Source organism: Miniopterus schreibersii, assembly GCF_964146895.1.
Source record: "Miniopterus schreibersii genome assembly, chromosome: 4".
Classification (NCBI taxonomy): domain Eukaryota; kingdom Metazoa; phylum Chordata; class Mammalia; order Chiroptera; family Miniopteridae; genus Miniopterus; species Miniopterus schreibersii.
This window is the reverse complement of record NC_138105.1, coordinates 62,189,536-62,201,997: the sequence shown is the minus strand read 5'-3', so window position 1 is coordinate 62,201,997 and position 12,462 is coordinate 62,189,536. Positions and strand designations below refer to the sequence as shown.

General features: G+C 36.1%; 1 protein-coding gene across 1 annotated transcript in view; it reads left to right on the top strand.

Annotated features, from left to right (window-relative positions):
* The window catches only part of ELP3 (elongator acetyltransferase complex subunit 3), a 75,335-nt gene that overhangs the window by 18,590 nt on the left and 44,283 nt on the right, over positions 1-12,462 (top strand). The gene's annotated exons all lie outside the window — the stretch shown is intronic.

Here is a 12,462-nt window from a genome sequence, read left to right as displayed (position 1 = left end):
CAAAAATATATTTTTTGCCAACCTGGAAAAAAATAAGGTATAATTTAGATTTATTCACACTGAACGGCTATTGTTGTGTTGGCTGGGGGGGGGGGGGGGGGGTGTGTGTGTGTGTGTGTGTGTGTGTGTGTGTGTGTGTGTGTGTGTGTGTGTGTCTGTGTCTGTGTCTGTGTCTGTGTGTGTCTGTGTGTGTGTCTGTGTGTGTGTCTGTGTGTGTGTCTGTGTGTGTGTGTGTGTGTGTGTGTGTGTGTGTGTGTGTGTGTGTGTGTAACCTAAGGGAAAAGAAGTCAGTGCCCCGGACTAAATAGTCAGCTATTTCATGTTTTAAAAATTCTTGCGACACACGGGTTGAAAATTGCTGGATTAGAGAGTTCCAGGAGTCAAAGTGGGAAACCAGAGAGAAGACTGTTGTGTCCTTCCTAGCGCAGGTGAGGGTGGAGGGGAGAAGGTGGATTAGAGCTGTATTTGTTGTTGCAACTGGCAGGACTTTGGATTGGGTTGGGGGTAAGAAAGAGGAAGCAGTCAAAGATGACTCTCAGGTTTGGCTTGTAGGAAATGATTTAATGGGTAGTGCCACATACTGGGGTGGAAGACAGAGGGAAGAACAGATTTATGGAGAAAATCAAGAGGGTTTTTTTATTAGTTTGTTTTGTTTTTAAGGTAGGTTAAGTTTGAAATGCCTAGGATACATCCAATTTGATATCAGTTAGGCTGTACAAAAGATGTCTGGGCTCACCATACAAATTTTGGGATTATCTGCTCATAGATGATATTTAAGGAATTGGTGCTAGAATTTAAGGAATTGGTGCTAAGAACATCTTTTTGTGCCCTTCCTACTTCTCCTATCCCCTTAACTTCTTTTACTCTCCCTTGGGTTTATAAAAGTGAAAAAAAATAGACAAGCTTTTTCATAAGTTGAAATAAATATCAAGGGTAGCTCGAGAGGCCTGTGTAAAGAGTTCAGCACTGGGAGAGTGTGTGTGAGAAACCTACTTTGATTGCCTCAGATAATGTGACAGGTTAATTCTGTATCCATGAATCTAGACTTTAGCAACAGCTGGCCAGTGTGATCTCTTCCTCCTACAGGGGCTATAGTAACAGGATGAGATGGTGACCATATTTTTATTGCTCATTCAAAACCATGATCACTCATGAATGAGTCATGCTTATTAGTCAAGCACTGAAGTCTTTCAAACTTTAGAGGAGTAATGATGTCATCCAACTCGTTCTTCTTAGTAATACTGAAAAAATCAAATGATAGCTTATCATAGAATTATATGTAATTTGAGGAAAAACAGCTTTAATTAGTTCAAGGCCGCGTGACATTGGAATAGGAACAGTACCTCAGAGGGTTACTGACTGAAATTAATTCCCTAGAAGGATAATCTATCAGGACCATTCAATTTTCTACCCACGCTTATATGTTACATACTCTTTTTCTCAGTGCAGCTATTCCTGTGTTGCAGACCTTGCATATTAAGTGGAATTGAGCTATAAAAATGTACTGGACTTGCCTTGCCCCCCAACTCCTACAGCCCCTGTAAAAGTTTGCCACAAAGCTTTTCAGTCTATAGTTTGGGTCCCCTGAGTTGCATGAGCGAGGCCAACTGAAGAGCTGGGTAATGAATTTTTAGGATGCATCTGGTTTGACATTTTCATCAATTGAAACTTTAAAAATTTTGCTTTCTTCTTAGTGTGAAGTTTTAGCTTTATTTTTGCAGAAATGTTCTGATGCCTAGTGGTATTTGTAAGGTGTCTATTGTTGGAGTGAAAATGGAGTTTTATATCACAACTAGCTAGCTTCAGATCACAGATCACAATATGTTTGTAGAAAAGCCCTTTGGAGGAGAAAGCCTCCTTCTGTAATGTTCTCTGCAAAGCTAGCATTGTTTTCTTTCTGTTCTTCAGTTTACCTCAAGAGGGCAACACTTTGCTTTCAGATTAAAATTTATATATGATTTGAGTTTTCATTGCAGCAAATCTCATGAATGGCTCTTGGGAAGTAGTGGAAGTACGATCTGGGAGCCGTAAAGCCCCGCCAAGCCATACTTGACATGTTTGCTCTTTTCTCCTTGTCTCTGTGCTTTTATGAGATAATCTAAAAAAAGCCGATTTGTGACATCTTGTTTGCTTTGCTGAGGTAAAGTTTTACTACCAACTTCCCATAATAGAGTTGGTATTTGTTTTTTAGGGAAATGTCATGTAATTTGAAGAAACTGTAGCCTGGATTGTACTGTAGAACTAGAGGTATAGAAAACTGTTTTCAAATGTTAACATCTTTGTGAAATAAAGCAGCCCAGAGATACTGTGTTTTGGACATAACATGTTTTCTTCAAATTTTTTGGATATGATGTTTCCCTTGTTGTTCTCTGTGTTACTTTGCCCAGAGGGTATTGGTAAAAACTGGTTGGGTTACCCAGGTGGCTGACCTCTCTCAGAAAGTGATGAACTTCCTATTTCATTTACTAATAGTTGATATTAGTCGTTTTTGCATGCTAACTTTACAGATGCAATACTTTCATTAGCTTAGCAGAGATATTTATTTTAAATTCAGTTAAAAATTACATGAGCCAGTAATGTTTAAAGTTAAAAGTCTGTTCAAATTAGGGTTAATTCGTTTGTCCCCGTTTTGTTATCATGTGTCTAATCTCATTAAAGTTTTGTTTCTTATTTGAAAGATTAAAAGAGTAAGAAAAAGCCCTAAAAACTGAACCTAGTTATTATTTATGGCAAGTTAGTAGCAAAAAGTATGTTATATCCTTGCAGGTGGAAAAATTGGAAAGCTGAGTGAACAGAAAGCTCAAGGACAAAGCAGGTAAAGGTTTCTGTGAAGGCTCATTAAATCAAGCGGTGATAATCACTGATTTCTGTCAGCTAGACTGAGACTCTTCAATCGTCTCCAGAGAGCAACAATTACTGGTGACTATTGTCCTCTAAAAGTCATAGCTCTGGAGATGAAAAGGACCCGCAGTGGGATCTGAGTCACGCATTCACCAAAATGCAAATTTTGCCAAATAACTCAGAACAACCTTTTAAAATAGTTTTTATTCCTTTTTAATCAGCTCTGCCCAGAAGCAGTTTTACATTCAATCTTTAATGCTCCTTGGCTGTTTTCACAAGATGCAATTTAAAAGGGTAGTTACCCATCAAGGAGTGGGTGAGTCATACCCTCTCCCTGTGGAATTTTTAATTCGTTTCCAGTCCTTCCTCTCCCCCTCCCACCCCAATCAATGATTTTGAATCCTTCAGTTATGTCTTATGTTTATTAGAAAAGCTAAAGTGCTGCTAGGAAATGCTGGCTCCCAGGCCTAGAAGACAGTTTCATAGACTCACAGGATTATGAAGAAAGCAAAAGCAGCCTAGGAGTGTCTGAAAGTGCTGTCTCCTGCCTAGTCGCCCTGGGCCTTATTTCTGGCAGGCTTCAGACCCTCCTGCATTTCTGGGCTTTGGCTCTAATACTTCCCCACCACTCACTTTATGTATTGACCGCTTTTACTTCCTCCTTTGGTCAATTAGATTTTTATAGATGGTGACCAGGATCCTTATCATTGGCAGCCCAACCTAGGATACAGTCTTAGTCATCTTAAGAAGAGATATTAGTTGTTTTTGTTTCAACATTGTATTTCAAACAAACAGGAATTGAACTTTCCAGTGAGTACCGTATACATGTGGTGGTGGTCTACAATACTTGCTTATCACATTTATTCAACTATCCAGTCCTCCATCTATCATTCCCTCGTTTTTCTTTCTTTTTTGTTTTGTTTTGTTGCATTTCCAAGTAAGTTGCAGACTTCAGTACACTTCTCCCCAGATACATCGTCATGCACATCATTAACTGGTTTGCAGTTTGTGGTGTCTTTTGTAAGTATACGTACAATGAAATCAGAGATCTTAAGTGATCAGTTAATTGGCTCGAACAAACGCAAATACTGGTGCCACAGAACTTCCCCATCGCACCTCGCAGAGGCAGCCATTGTTCTCATTTCCTCCTGGTCCTGTGGGCTCGTTTTGCCTGCTCTAGAACTTTATATAAAGGGAACCATACAGCATCTACAGGCATACCCCAGAGATTTTGCTGGCTTGGTTCCTGACCACCACAGTAAAATGAGTAATATCACAATAAAAGGAGTTACGTGGATTTTTTGGTTTCCCCTTGCATATAAGAGTTATATTTATACTGTAGTCTATTAAATCTGCAATAGCACTATGTCTAAAAAACAGTGTACATACCTTAATTAAAAAGTACTTTATTGCTAAAAAATGCTAACCATCATCTGAGCCTGTTGGGACATAGTGCCAATAGACTTGCTCAAAGCAGGGTTGCCACAAACCTTCAATTTGCAAAAAATGCAGTATCTCTGGCAGCATAGTATAGTGAAGTGCAATAAAAGGAGGCATGCCTGTACTCGTCTGTAAGGCTTTGTTCACTGAACACTATATCATATATATATATATTTATTTTTTTTTTTTTAATTCTCACCCAAGGATATTTTTTCCATTGCTTTTCAGAGAGAATGGAAGGGAGAAAGAAATACTGATGTGAGAGAAACACCTTGATTGGTTGCCTCTGCATGCACCCCAGCCAGGGCTGGGGATCAAACCTGCCACCGAGGTACATGCCCTTGGCTGGAATTGAACCTGGGACCCCTCAGTCCGAGGGCCGATGCTTTAACCATTGAGCCAAACCAGCTAGGGCTGAACGCAATATTTTAGATTCGTCAACATTGTCGGATGTTTCAGTAGTTGTTACTTTTGGAGTGCTGAGTATTATTCCATTGTATACGTAGAGCTCAGTTTATATGTTCATTCTGTTGATAGACATCTGCTGGCTGTTTCCAGCTTATGGCTATTCTGAGTAAAATTCCAGTGAACATACTTGTAAGCTTTTTTGTGAACATATATTTATTTCTCTTGGGTAATAACTAGATGTGGAATTGCTACGTCATGTGTTTAGTTTTATAAGAAACTGCCAGACATTTTTCCAAAGTAGTTGTACCATTTGTACTCCTACCAGTAGTATATGAGCATTCAGCTGTTCCACATCCTCGCCGACATACACTGTTGTCAGTCTTTAATTAGCCATTCTAGTGGTTATGCAGTAGTGTCTCATTGTGGTTTTAATTTGCATTTTTCTGACTAATGATGTTGAGCACTTTATTATATGCTTATGCTTTCTATATATTTTCTTTGTGAAGTGTCTTTTAAAATTTATTTTTTATTCAGCTGTTATATATATATATATATATATATATATATATCCTGAATAGCAATCCTTTGTTAGATCTCCTTTTTGCAAATAGGAAAACCCAGTCTGTGGCTTGACTATTCATTATGTTAGTGATAATCTTGGAGCAGAAACTTTTTATTTTGATGAAATCTAATTTAGCAGTTTTTTCTTTCCCAGTTATTGCTTTCTGTATTGTCTCTGATAAACCTTTGCCTACTCCCAAGGCAAGAAAATATTCTCTTGTTTTCTTCTAGTTCTAGTTTTTGTATTTAACTTTAATATTTAGGATTATGATCCACCTTGAATTAATTTATATGTGTAGTGTGAGGTAGGAGTCCATGTTCCTTTTTTTCCCATATAGCTATCTAATTATTTCAGCATCAGTTGTTTAAAAACTTTCCTTTCCCACTTAGATTGTATTAGCACCTTCGTCAAAAGTCGATTGACTGTATAAATGTGAAACTGGGCTCTCTCCTGTTTCACTGGCCTGTTTTTCAGTTCTTAATAACAGTACCACGCTGTCTTAATTACTGCAGCTTTATAGTGTATCTTAAAAGTCAGATAGTGTAATTTCTCTTAGTAATAGTGTACAGGTACTCTAAGCCTTTGTTAAATTTATTCCAAAATATGTTTGTTGGTGCTGTAGAATATGGAATTTTTTAAAATTGTTTGCAGCTAGTATAGTTGTTCCTGAGTATCCATAGGAGATTGGTTCCAGGACCCCCCTGTGAATACCAAAATCCACAGATGCCCAATCCCTTCTATAAAATGGCATGGTATTTGCATATGACCTATGTGCATTTTCCTATATACTTTAGATCATCTTTCCTGTGTACTTATAATACAGTGTAAATGCTATATAAACAGTTGCTACACTGTATTGTTTAGGGAATAATGACAAGAAAAAAGTCTGTACATGTTCAGTACAGAGACACCCAGCAATCATCATAGGCCTAACTACACAGTACCTATCAGCAACAATGTAACTTTTTCCCCCAAATATTTTTTATTCACAGTTGGTTGAATCTGCAAATAGGGAATCTGTGGATACAGAGGGCTGACTGTATATTGATATAAAGTTGATTTTTGTATATTAACCTCATATTGTATGACCTTATGAAATTCACTACTTAGTTCTAAAAGTTGTTTTTGTAAATCTGCAAGGATTTTCTTCATAAACAATCATATAATCTGCAAATAACAGTGCGTTTTAATTTTTCCTTTCAGATTTGCCTCCTTTTCTTTTTCTTGCCTTATTGCAGTGGCTACGACATTCAGGACGGTGTTAAATAGAAGTGGTCAGAATGGGCCTGTTTGTCTTCCCAATAATACAGGGAAAACTTTTAATGTTTTATTAACTCATTTGTCTAATGATTTTGCTGCATCATCTATTTAAACGCTCACATGATTTTCTTCTTTCACCTGATAATGTAGATTACTTTGGTTGATTTTTTTAAATATTAAACTAACCTGTATTCCTAGGATTAACCCTTTTTGGTCATAATGTATTATCCCTTTTATATATCACTGATTTCAACTTGCTAATACTATTAAAGCATTTTGTGTCTATGTTCATGAGGAATATTGGTCTGTCATATCCTTGTTTGCAATTTCTTTGTCAGATTTTGGTGTTAGTGTTATGCCAGTCCTATAAAACAACTTGGGGAGTATTTTCTCTATTTCCTGAAAGAGTTCATATAAGATGAGTGTTTTATCTTCCATGAATGTCTGTAAGAACTCCCCAGTAAAACCAACCATGGCTGGAGTTTTCTTTATGGGAGAGCTTTAGATGATTAATTCATTGTCTCTAATAGATATAGGGATATTTAAGTGTTCTGTTTCATCTGTGTCCGTTTTGGTAAGTTATATTTTTCAAGGAATTTGTTTCATTCAAGTTGTCAAACTTTTTGATATTAAGTTCGCAATATTCTTTATTATGCTTTTAATGTCTGTAGGATGGTTGTGATCACCCTTTTATAATACTGATATTGGTAATCTATAGTCTCTCTTCTTGATTAGAGATTTATCATTTTGTTCTTTTTAGAGAATTAGTTTTTGCTTTTGTTTATGTCCTCCACTGTTTTCTGCTTTTATCATCTTCTTTCTTTGAGCTTACTTTGCTCTTTTTTTACTTAAATAAAGTATAGAAGCTTGGCCATTATTATAGACCTTTTTTCTTTTCTAATGTAAGTATTTAAAGCTCAGAGTATTCCTCTAAGTACTGTTTTAGTTGAATCCCGCACATTTGATATTTTGTATTTTAAGTATTCAATTCAAAATATTTTCTAAAATTCTTCATATTTTGACCCATAGAGTATATAGAAATGGGTGGTTTAATTTCCAGATTTCTAAATACATGGAGGTTTTTTTGATATCTCGTTGTTATTGATTTCTAACTTAATTCTGTTTTGGTCAGAGAGGGTCTATTCTGTATGATTTCAGGGTTTTTTAAGTTGTTTTTTTTATTAAGATTTATTTTGTGGCCTGGCACAAAATGGTGTCTCTTGGTAAACATACTATATGTGTATTTGCAAGAATGTGTATTCTGCAGTTGTTGGATGTAACGGTCTATAAGTATCAATTAAATCAATGTGATTGACCATATTGTTCAGATTATCTTTGGGTGTTTTCCCCCTCTTTCTAGTTTTATCAGTTGCTAACAGAGGGATATTAAATATTCAACCATGGTTGAAGAATTGTCCACTTTTTCTTTGGTTATATTATGAAATTTATTTTGAAGATCTGTTTTTAGGTGCATATTCATTTATGATTGCTGTTTTCCTGATGTATGAACTTTATATCACTATGAAATTACCTTTCTATCATTATGAAATGTCCTTTATCCCTGAAGTTTCCTTTATTTGATGTTAAGTTCGCTATTACAGCATTCATGTGCTTACTGTTTTCCCAGTGTCTTATCTTTTTCCATCCATATACTCCTACCCATATGTGTCCCTCTATTGAGTGGGTTTCTTGCAGGCAGCATCTATAGTAGAAGGGTCTTGTTGTTTTAATCCATTTTTACAATGTCTGCCTTTTAATTATCTGTTAACATTTACTGTTATTATCGATACAATTGCATTTTCATCTACCAGTTTAATCACCCCTCCCTTTGGTTTTCAATAGCCAAGAATAATAGTTTTAGTGAATACTGCTATTGCCTAATTTTGTATAATACTTTTTTCTACATTCTTTAAGGAAATGTCTTTTTAAGAGAGAATATCCTTTATATCTAGTACAGTGCCTTAAGGATAGAAGGTGGTTAGTACAGGTTAAATGAATGCAGTGGGAAGAACTGTGCTTTAAGAATTAGGAGACTTAGGTTCCACACTTATTTCTCTTACTTATATTATGACCAGGCTTAAGCCACTTATTTATTCTGTGCTTGTTTCTCCATCTGTAAAGGTGGGGAAGTGGAACTAGGTTATCTCTAAAATTATTTCTTTCTCTGACATTCTGTGGTTTGAAGATTTGTATTGGAATGAGAATTTTTATCTAAAATATGAGTTCACAAGTTATTCTTTATCTAGCAGTAACTTTCTGACAGTGAAAAATTTCTATAATATGTTTGTATATATAGCCCTTACATTTGAATGTGAATATAATATTAAAAGAATGTGTAATGACTGTGATTCTTTAGCTGTCTTTAGGAGTATAAAATTGTAGCATTCTTGTCAGCTATTGAAAGAATCAAAACTCAGAATGTTATGGCTTGATTTTCATACATGTTAAACCTTGTCAACTAGCATGAAAGAGGGAGCAAGGGTCTCTAATTAGTCTCTAAGCTACAGTGTCACCAGTTTAGTTTTTCATAGGTAGTACTCATTTAAAAATCAAAATTCTGTTTCTCTCTGTTTCTACATTTTGTGTTGGGCAGAATCCTATTATATCCAGGAAGCAAAATTGACCACCATCAAAAAAATAGATGGGGGGAATAAATATCTTTTAATCCTCAAACACACCAAACATTTAGCTCAATCATCCTTAAGTCTAGAATATCACTAGCACAGCATTGTCTAGAACATAAAATTTTGAGATAGTTTCCAGATACGATTATAGGGAAAAAAAGTGTTCTGTGGTGCTACTTCTTAGGAATTACATCAATACCCCAGACGTTTTTTAGCAGTTCAAACAAATCTTTGGCTATCCAAAGAAGTTTATAAAATCTGCTTACTCATTTTGGGACTGTAGATGCAGAGAAGAGTTTGTACATTGTGACTAATGAAAATAATATTTCACCTATTAATCTATTTTAATTTTATTATTTACTCAAAATTTTTTATTATTTAATAATGGTAAATAACATTTACCATTATCATCTACTTTGCAATTTGGTCTGAGCAGATTGAGTTTGAGGTAGAGAGATGTCCGTGTAGGAAACTTTCCATAAGCCTTTCAGGAATTTGGACCTGGAGCTCCAGTGAGATTTCACACAGGGCTGGACTAAGGCACATCCGACTTCTTTAAAGAGGACTGCAGCATATCAGTAGTAATGAGAAGTGTTCTTTGATGCCACAGCCTTGAGTGAATCAAATAACAGTTTCCAGACTATTATAAAGAGACTAACATCGGTGTGCTGCATTTCTTCACTGTCCCTTAGAGGAAGGAGACAGTAAAATCACTTTTAGAGGCCACTTTTTTCCTTTCCGAAATAGAAGTATGCCTCCCAAGAAATCATCTATATCTATTTTTATTTCTGCCACTTCTGGCTTTGTTCTTAAGTGGACCTTGGTTTTATTTGCATGCCCTATCCCTGCAGCTAGATTGTTAAGCACGTCTGGGACAAGAACTGCTATATTTTTACTTCCTGTAGGATACCTGACCTAGTGCTAGTAGGCTTCTTCTAGGGTTGATTGTTTGCAAGATGAAAGGTAAGCAGTGGAATTATCTAGAGGCTGCCCTGGAAGTGAAGAGAGGCCTCCTTTGTCCTCAGTTATGCCTACATCATATGTTCGGTTTTCATATTTGTTTTTTGTTTTTTTTTATATATTGAAGGAGTGTTTTTAGTGCTGAAGCCTTTAAGTAGTTATCTTTAAATGTGTTCAAGCTGATACTGCCTTCCAGGAGCTTCCTGTCAAAATGGAGAGACAGGCATATCCACAAATAACAAGGCAAACTGTATTTATAGTATGGACAAAATGCTTTGGGAATGGGGCACAGAGTTGTTCCTGAGAGGTGGTGGGAAGGTGTCATGGGAGGAGAAATGTATTTGAGCTGTCTTGAAGGTTGGGTAGCATTTGATTTTCGTCTGCTTTTCAATTTCCAGGTTATTGTCTAATCCCCACCACCCCGTTGTGTAAAATGTTGTCAACATAAGTTATTGGCTTCAGTTATGTTTTGCAGAGAACATTAGCATCTTTTATAGTTGGTGACCCTCCTATGGCATATAGGAAAGTGTAGGATTCGACATAGCCCCACACTGGTGGGGTAGAGGCTTTTAAGACCCTGTACTGCCCCAAAAAGAACAGTAAAATTACAATCAGAAGACCTGGATACAAGTCCTTACTTTGCCTCTTAGAAGTTTATGGTCAGGGTTGGGAAATACTTGGCACATTTCCAAGAACTTAAGACGTCTGTTGGCCCCGGGAAGATATGGGACAGGAACTAGGTCCTAAAGGATAGCCATACTGTTAGTGACTGTCTAAATGATATCGAGGATTATAGTAGGCCATAAAATGTCAGCTCAAATATTTTACTTAGATAAGTCGAAAACCTGTATGCACATTTGCATATTAACGAACAGTCATGTTGATATCTCTGCATCTCTGATAAATGAAAAGGCAGATTCAGTGATATGTAGGACTAAATGTAACACTAACAAAAATTCTGATAAAAATATACCGACCTTACAGGAAAGATGACCTTATACTTTGTTTTTTAGGAAAATACTCCATTGTTTTTCATGTTCAAATTTGATAAGAATTTCTGCTTATTGCTTTTCAAATGAAAATACAATTCTGAAAAGAATATAGTGGTAAAAGCATTTTATAAATAAAATTTGGGCTTTTTAAAACTTGAAATATTTTTTATTTCTCCATTTCTGCTCCTGCAAAAGGTCGTGATATTTCCCCCAGAAGAAAGACATATTTTGAAATAGAGTTAAATTACTGTTTGAGGATAAGATTTGCCTCTATATTCTGTACTATATTCTCTCTGCTTATGAAGAGACCTTATCATTCTTGCAGCAGCTTCCTCTATGTCGTGGCTGGGCCTTTGACGAGCTGTGCAATAGAAAGATTAGCTAGCGAATTTGCTCTTTCTGCTGGACAACTTCCCGTTTGCACGATTGCCTGCCCAATGTGCAGGCATTCTTGTGCTGCTGAGCTTGCTAACTTAACGGCATCCTTTCAGGAATACTGTAGGCTTTATAAAAATATCGATTAATAGGAAGGTTCATGATACGGTTTTCAAATGTCTGATTGTAAGATATTCTCATTTACTTAATTAAATATACTCCCTTTTCTGCTTTTTGTTTTTTGTTTGTTTTTGTTTTTTTAATCCTCACCTGGATTTTATGAGCTGTATACCCTTGAACAAAGTATTTAATCCCATTGAATTTCAGTTTCTTCATCCATAAAATAGAGATAATAAGACAAACTTTATAGAGCTGATAGGAGCATTCGGTATATATGGAGTATATAGCACTGTGCTTGGCCACAGTGGCCTTTAAATATTAGTTCCTCTCCCCTCACATCAGCAGCCCACTTAGCAAGTCATTTTTAGTTATCTGGGTTTTTGGCCAGCATTAAGTTAATTAACTCAAACATCTTGAATCTAAAGTGGTACTTACTACTATGATATGTGATTTTAGCAAAAGAGAAAAGAAGACTCGTAATTTTGTAAATCACTGCTAAGATTAATTGGCTTGGCAGAAAGACTTTTTTGGTATGTAGAAGATATTTCACCTAAATTATTCCTATGATCATTATACATACCTCCCCTTTCTTTAATTTAACATGACAAAAATATAGAATAGGAAATAAATAATATAGGTGGTTTTCACTTATGAAAAATTGTTGCTAGGAACTGAAAAGTAGGATTTTGACAGGTAAAATCACTGCTTTCGAAGAGATTATGGTTGTAGCATACTGCAGAAGGATGATGATGATGATGATTACATTGCCGTGTGCTGGTTCAGTCATGTCAGTTCTATGAGGCGTAGGCACTGTTACCTCATTTTGCAGGCAACAAAACTGAAGCACAGAGAGGTTAGTAGCATTCCTGTTTGCAAAGTT